Source organism: Colobus angolensis, unplaced genomic scaffold (genome assembly GCF_000951035.1).
Source record: "Colobus angolensis palliatus isolate OR3802 unplaced genomic scaffold, Cang.pa_1.0 Scaffold103, whole genome shotgun sequence".
Lineage (NCBI taxonomy): Eukaryota > Metazoa > Chordata > Mammalia > Primates > Cercopithecidae > Colobus > Colobus angolensis.
In genome coordinates, this window is record NW_012111253.1 from 4,094,494 (window position 1) to 4,101,693 (window position 7,200).

General features: G+C 38.5%; 1 protein-coding gene across 1 annotated transcript in view; it reads right to left on the reverse strand.

Moving 5' to 3' along the window:
* Positions 1-213: 213 nt before the first annotated feature.
* The window catches only part of LOC105511929 (60S ribosomal protein L7-like 1), a 9,680-nt gene continuing 2,693 nt past the window's right edge, over positions 214-7,200 (reverse strand). The window contains exons 2-3 of the mRNA XM_011942144.1: positions 3,936-3,943; positions 214-231 (exon numbers count right to left, since the gene is read on the reverse strand). The gene's annotated coding sequence lies outside the window, so the exon portion shown is untranslated. The remainder of the gene's footprint in view (positions 232-3,935; positions 3,944-7,200) is intronic.

Here is a 7,200-nt window from a genome sequence, read left to right on the forward strand (position 1 = left end):
TGGCACCACAGGGATCCATTGGGAGGATGACAACAGGAGCAGGGGATAAAATTCCACAGGGAGAAGGAATTCTCTAGCTGAACTTTGTAACAATTTGAACCGGGTGAGAAGCCTCCTGGCCAGAACTCAGGGTAGGGCACTAATACAGCATGAAGATTTCACAGGTGAGAAAGAACTAAAGCCCTCCTCTTTGGCTGGGAGGCAGATAGCCTCAGGCAAGTTTTCAAGCCCCTCTCGCCCTCCACCTGGAAACAGACTCAGGGCTGTTGGTGCTGACACAGTGGGAGTGAGACTGGCCCATCAGTTTGCATGGGAGCTGGGTGAGGCCTGTGACTGCCGGCATTCCCTCACTTCCCTGACAACCTGCACAACTCAGCAGAGGCAGCCATAATCCTTCTAGGTACACAACTCCAGTGATCTGGGAATCTCACCCCCATCCCCCACCGCAGCCTCAGCAAGACCCTCTCAAGGAGAGTCTGAGCTCAGACATGCCTAGTCCCACTCCCACCTGATGCTCCTTCCCTATCCATCCTAGTAGCAGAAGAAAAAAGGCTTATAATCTTGGGAGTTCCAGGGCCCCACCCACAGTGATACCTCTCCACACTATTATAGCTGATGATTTCTGGAAAGTGCCACCTCCTAGCAGGAGGCCAACCAGCACAAAAGTAAAGCATTAAGCCACCAAAGCTAAGGACCCTCATGGAATCCATTGCACCCTCTGCTACCTCCAACAGAACAGGTGTTGGTATCCACAGCTGAGAGACCCATAGATGGTTCACATCACAGGGCTCTGTGCAGACAACCCCCAGTACCAGCCCAGAGCCAAGAAGATTCACTGAGTGTCTAGACCCAGAAGAGAGACAACAATCACTGAAGTTCGTCTCACGGGAAGTCACATCCATAGGAAAAGGAGGAGAGTACTACATCAAGGGAACACCCCGTGGGACAAAGGAATCTGAACAACAGCCTTCAGCTCTAGACATTCCCTCTGACAGAGCCCACACAAATGAGAAGGAACCAGAAAACCAACCTTGGTAATATGACAAAAGAAGACTCTTCAACAGCTCCAGCCCCCACTGAAAATAAAACACACTAGTTCACCAGCAATGGATCCAAACCAAGAAGAAATTCCCGATTTACCTGAAAAAGAATTCAGGAGGTTAGTTATTAAGCTAATCAGGCAGGGACCAGAGAAAGGCAAAGCCTAATGCAAGGAAATCCAAAAAATGGTACAAGAAGTGAACAGAGAAATATTCAAGGAAATAGATAGTTTAAAGAAGAAACAATAAAAAATTTAGGAAACTTTGGACTCACTTTTAGAAATGTGAAATGCTCTGTAAAGTCTCAGCAATAGAATTGAACAAGTAGAAGAAAGAAATTCAGAGCTTGAAGACAAGGTCTTCAAATTAACCCAACCCAAAGAAGGCAAAGAAAAAGAGTAAGAAAATATGAACAAAGCCTCCAAGAAGTCTGCGATTACATTAAATGACCAAATCTAAGAATAATCAGTATTCCTGAAGAGGAAGAGAATTCTAAAGGCTTGGAAAACATATTTGGAGGAGTAGTAGAGGAAAAATTTCCCAGCCTTGCTAGAGACCTAGACATCCAAATACAAGAAGCACAAAGAACATCTGGGAAATTCATTACAAAAAGATCTTCATCTAGGCACATTGTCATCAGGTTATCCAAAGTTAAGATGAAGGAAAGAATTTTAAGAGCTATGAGACAGAAGCACTAGGTAACCTATAAAGGAAAACCTATGAGATTAACAACACACTTCTTAGCAGCAGCCTCAGCAAACTAGATGGGATTGGGGCCCTCCTTCAGCCTCCTGAAACAAAACAATTACTAGCCAAGAATTTTGTATCCAGCAAAACTAAGCATCATAAATGAAAGAAAGATACAGTCGTTTTCAGACAAATACTGAGAGAATTCACCATTACCAAGCTACCACTACAAGAACTGCTAAAAGGAGCTCTAAATCTTGAAACAAATCCTTTAAACACATCAAAACAGAACCTCTTTAAAGCATAAATCATACAGTATCTACAAAACAAAAATACAAGTTAAAAAGCAAAAACAAAACAAAACAAAAAAAGACAAACAAAAAAAAACCCACCAAGGTACACAGGCAACAAAGAGCATGATGAATGTAATGGTACTTCACATTTCAATACTAACATTGAATGTAAATGGCCTAAATGCTCCACTTAAAGGATACAGAACCGCAGAATGGATAAGAACTCATCAACCAACTATCTGCTGCCTTCAGGAGACTCACCCAACACATAAGAACTCACATAAACTTAAAGTAAAGGGGTGGAAAAAGGGATTTCATGCAAATAGGCACCAAAAGCAAGCAGGGGTAGTTATTCTTGTATCAGACAAAACAAACTTTAAAGCAACGGCAGTTAAAAGGGACAAAGAGGAACATTATATAATGGTAAAAGGTCTTGTCCAACAGGAAAATATCACAATCCTAAATATATATGCACCTAACACTGGAGCTCCCAAATTTATAAAACAATTACTAATGGACCTAAAAAATGAGACAGACAGCAACACAATAGTAGTGGGGGACTTCAATACTCCACTGACAGCACTAGACAGGTCATCAAGACAGAAAGTCAAAAAAGAAACAATGGATTTAAACTACACATTGGAACAAATGGACTTAACAGCTATATACAGAACATTCCATCCAGCAACCACGGAATATACATTCTATTCAACAGAGCATGGAACATTCTCCAAGACAGACCATACAATAGGCCATAAAACGAGCTTCAATAAATTTAAGAAAATTGAAATTATATCAAGCACTATCTCAGACCACAGTGGAATAAAATTGGAAATCAACTCCAAAAGGAATCTTCAAAACCTTGCAAATACATGGAAATTAAATAACCTGCTCCTGAATGAGCGTTGGGTCAAAAACAAAATCAAGATGGAAATTTTTAAATTCTCCAAACTGAATGACAATAATGACACAACCTGTCAAAACCTCTCAGGTACAGCAAAGGCAGTGCTAAGAGGAAAGTTCATAGCCCTAAATGCCTACATGAAAAAGTATGAAACAGCACAAACAGGCAATCTAAGGTCACACCTCAAGGAATTAGAGAAACACGAACAAACCAAACCCAAACACAGCAGAAGAAAAGAAATAACCAAGATCAGAACAGAACTAAATGAAATTGAAACAAACAAACAAACAAAAATGCAAAAGATAAATGAAACAAAGTCTGATTCTTTGAAAAGATAAATAAAATTGATTGAACATTAGCAAGACTAATGAAGAAAAGAAGTGAGAAAATCCAAATAACATCACTAAGAAATGAAACAGGAGATATTACAACTGACACCACTGAAATACAAAACATCATTCAAGGCTACTATGAACACCTTTACACACATAAACTAGAAAACCTAGAAGAGATGGATAAATTCCTGGAAAAACACAACCCTCCTAGCTTAAATCAGGAAGAATTAGATACCCCGAACAGACCAATAACAAGTAGAGCGATCTAAGTGGTAATTAAAAAATTACCAACAACAAAAAAAGTCCAGGACTAGACAAATTCACAGAAGAATTCTGACAGACATTCAAAGAAGAAATTGTACCAATCTTTTTGACAGTTTTCCTCAAGATAGAGAAAGAAGGAACCCTCCCTAATTCATTCTATGAAGCCAGCATCACCCAAATAGCAAAACCAGGAAAGGACACAACTAAACAGGGAAACTACAGATCAATATCCTTGATGAACATAGATGCTAAAATCCTTAACAAAATGCTAGCTAACTGAATCCAACAACATATGAAAAAGATACTCCACCATGATCAAGTGGGTTTCATACCAGGGATGCAGAGGTGCTTTAACATATGCAAATCAATAAATGTGATACAACACATAAACAGAATTAAAAGCAAAAATCACATGATCACCTTGATAGATGCAGAAAAAGCATTTGACAAAATCCAGCATCACTTTATGATTAAAACTCTTAGCAAAATCAGCATACAAGGGACATACCTTAATGTAATAAAAGTCATCTATGACAAATCCACAGTCAACATAATATGGAGTGGGGAAAAGTTGAAAGCATTCCCTCTGAGAATTGGAACAAGACAAGGATGCCCACTCTCACCAGTCCTCTTCAACATAGTACTGGAAGTCCTAGCCAGAGCAATCAGATAAGAGAACGAAATAAAAGGCATCTAAATCAGTAAAGAGGAAGTCAAACTGTCACTGTTTGCTGATGATATGATCATTTACCTTGAAAACCCTAAGGACTCCTCCAGAAAGCTCCTAGAACTGATAAAAGAATTCAGCAAAGTTTTCAGATACAAGATTAATGTACACAAATCAGTAGCTCTTCTATACACCAACAGTGACCAAGCAGAGAATCAAATCAAGAACTCAATCTCTCTTACAATAGCTGCAAAAATATATATAATACCTATGAATATATCTAACAAAGGAGTCGAAACACCTCTACAAGGAAAACTACAAAACACTGCTGAAAGAAATCATAGCTGACACGAACAAATAGAAACACATCCCATGCTCATTCATGAGTAGAATTAATATTGTGAAAATGACCATACTGCCAAAAGCAATCTACAAATTCGACACAATCCCTATCAAAATACCACCATGATTCTTCACAGAATTAGAAAAAAACAACTCTAAAATTCATATGGAACCAAAAAAGAGCCCACATAGCCAAAGCAACACTAAGCAAAAAGAACAAATTTGGAGGCATCACACTAACTGATTTCCAACTATACTGTAAGGCCATAGTCACCAAAACAGCATGGTACTGGTATAAAAATAGGCATATAGACGGAACAGAATAGAGAATCCAGAAATAAATCCAAATACTTACAGCCAACTGCTCTTTGACAAAGCAAACAAAAACTTAAAGTGGGGAAAGGGCACCCTTTTCAACAAATGGTGCTGAGATAATTGGCTAGCCACCTGTAGGAGAATGAAACTGGATCCTCATCTCTCAACTTATACAAAAATCAACTCAAGATGGATTAAGGTCTTAAATCTAAGACCTGAAACTACAAAAGTTCTAGAAGATACTATTGGAAAAACCCTGCTAGACATTAGCTTAAGCAAGGATTTCATGACGAAGAACCCAAAAGCAAATGCAATAAAAATAAAGATACGTAACTGGTACCTAATTAAACTAAAGAGCTTTTGCACAGCAAAACGAACAGTCAGTAGAGTAAACCACAACCCACAGAGTGGGAGAAAATTTTCACAATCTATACATCTGGTAAAGGACTCATATCCAGAATCTACAACGGACTCAAACAAATCAGTAAAAAAACAAACAAGCACTTCCATCAAAAAGTGGGCTAAGGATATGAATAGATAATTCTCTAAAGAAGGTATATAAATGACCAACAAACATATGAAAAAAATTACTCAACATCACTAACGATCAGGGAAATGCAAATCAAAACCTCAAAACCATAATGTGATACTACCTAACTGCTACAAGAATGGCCATAATAAAAAAATAAAATAAAATAAACAGTAGATGTTGGTGTGGATTCAGTGAACAGGGAACACTTCTACACTGCTGGTGAGAATGTAAACTAGTACACCCACTATGGAAAACAGTGTGGAGATTCCTTAAAGAATTAAAGTAGAATTACTATTTGATCCAGCAATCCCACTACTGGGTATCTACACAGAGCAAAAGATGCCATTACTCAAAAAAAGATACTTGTATATGCATGTTTGTAGCAGCACAATTCACAATCACAAAACTGTGGAACCAACCCAAATGCCCATCAATCAACGAGTGGATAAAGAGACTGTGGAATGTAGACAATGGAATACTACATAGCCATAAAAAGGTATGAATTAACAGCATGTGCAGTAACCTGGGTGAGATTGGAGACTATTATTCTAAGTGAAGTAACTCAAGAATGGAAAACCAAACATCGTATGTTCTCACTGATATGTGGGAGCTAAGCTATGAGGACCCAAAGGCATATGAATGATACAATGGACTTTGGGGACTTGGTGGAAAGAGTGAGAGAGGGGCGAGGGATAAAAGACTACAAATATGTTGCAGTGTATACTGCTTGGGTGATAGGTGCACCAACATCTTGCAAATCACCACTAAAGAACTTACTCATGTAACCAAATACCACCTGTACCCCAGTAACTTATGGAAAAAATAAAAATAAATAAACATCTAAATATAAAAAAAGAACGAAGGAAGAAAAAAAAGTATCAAGGTCATCATCCCTTTCGTAGGATTTCTGTTAGATCTATGGATTGATCTCATCCTATTCCATTGAGTCAATCATGACATCCAGGAGACTTATCTCTCTTTGTGCAGTATGGGCTTTTGACACAATCAAGTTTATTTTTATTTTTACATGAATATGTTCTTTAGTGGTGATTTCTGAGAGTTCAGTGCACCCATCACCCGAGCAGTATACACTGTACCCAGTGTGTAGTCTTTTATCCCTCACCTGCCTCCCACCCTTTCCCTTGAGTTCCCAAAGTCCATTGTATCATTCTTTTTTTTGTAACATCTTTTATTTGTATACAATTATAAATTACAAACTTGTTTTATCAGAATTTTTTTTTTTAATTTATTTTTAGTCAACTTACTCCCTTTTATTTACCAGCAGTTTGCTCTGACAGAGGAAATTACAAACTATTGTTTTGCTTAATCCTTTTAGTCATCATGTCAGGCACACAGGTTGGAGGGTATTAACTTCCATTTTACAGACAGAGTGGAAACACTGTACCCATATTTAGTGTAAGACAGAGCTGGGATATAAGCCTTGGGCTTCCATAGTCACAACTGCTTTTTTCCATAACTTTGTAATACATCATTTTAAAGTAATCTGATTTCACAATGTTTTACAGTAGAAGAGTAACATCTATAGCATCTCTTCTTGGCAGGTTACCTCTGGACAGAACCAATCTAGTTACCTCATACGCTGGTACTTTTTTTTTCTGAGACGGAGTTTTGCTTTTGTTGCCTAGGCTAGAGTGCAATGGGCCTGATCTCGGCTCACTGCAACCTCCGCCTCCCTGGGTGCAAGCAATTCTCCTGCCTCAGCCTCCCAAGTAGCTGGGATTACAAGCACGTGCCACCACACCCAGCTAATTTTGTATTTTTAGTAGAGACAAAGTTTCTCCATGTTGGTCAGGCTGGTCT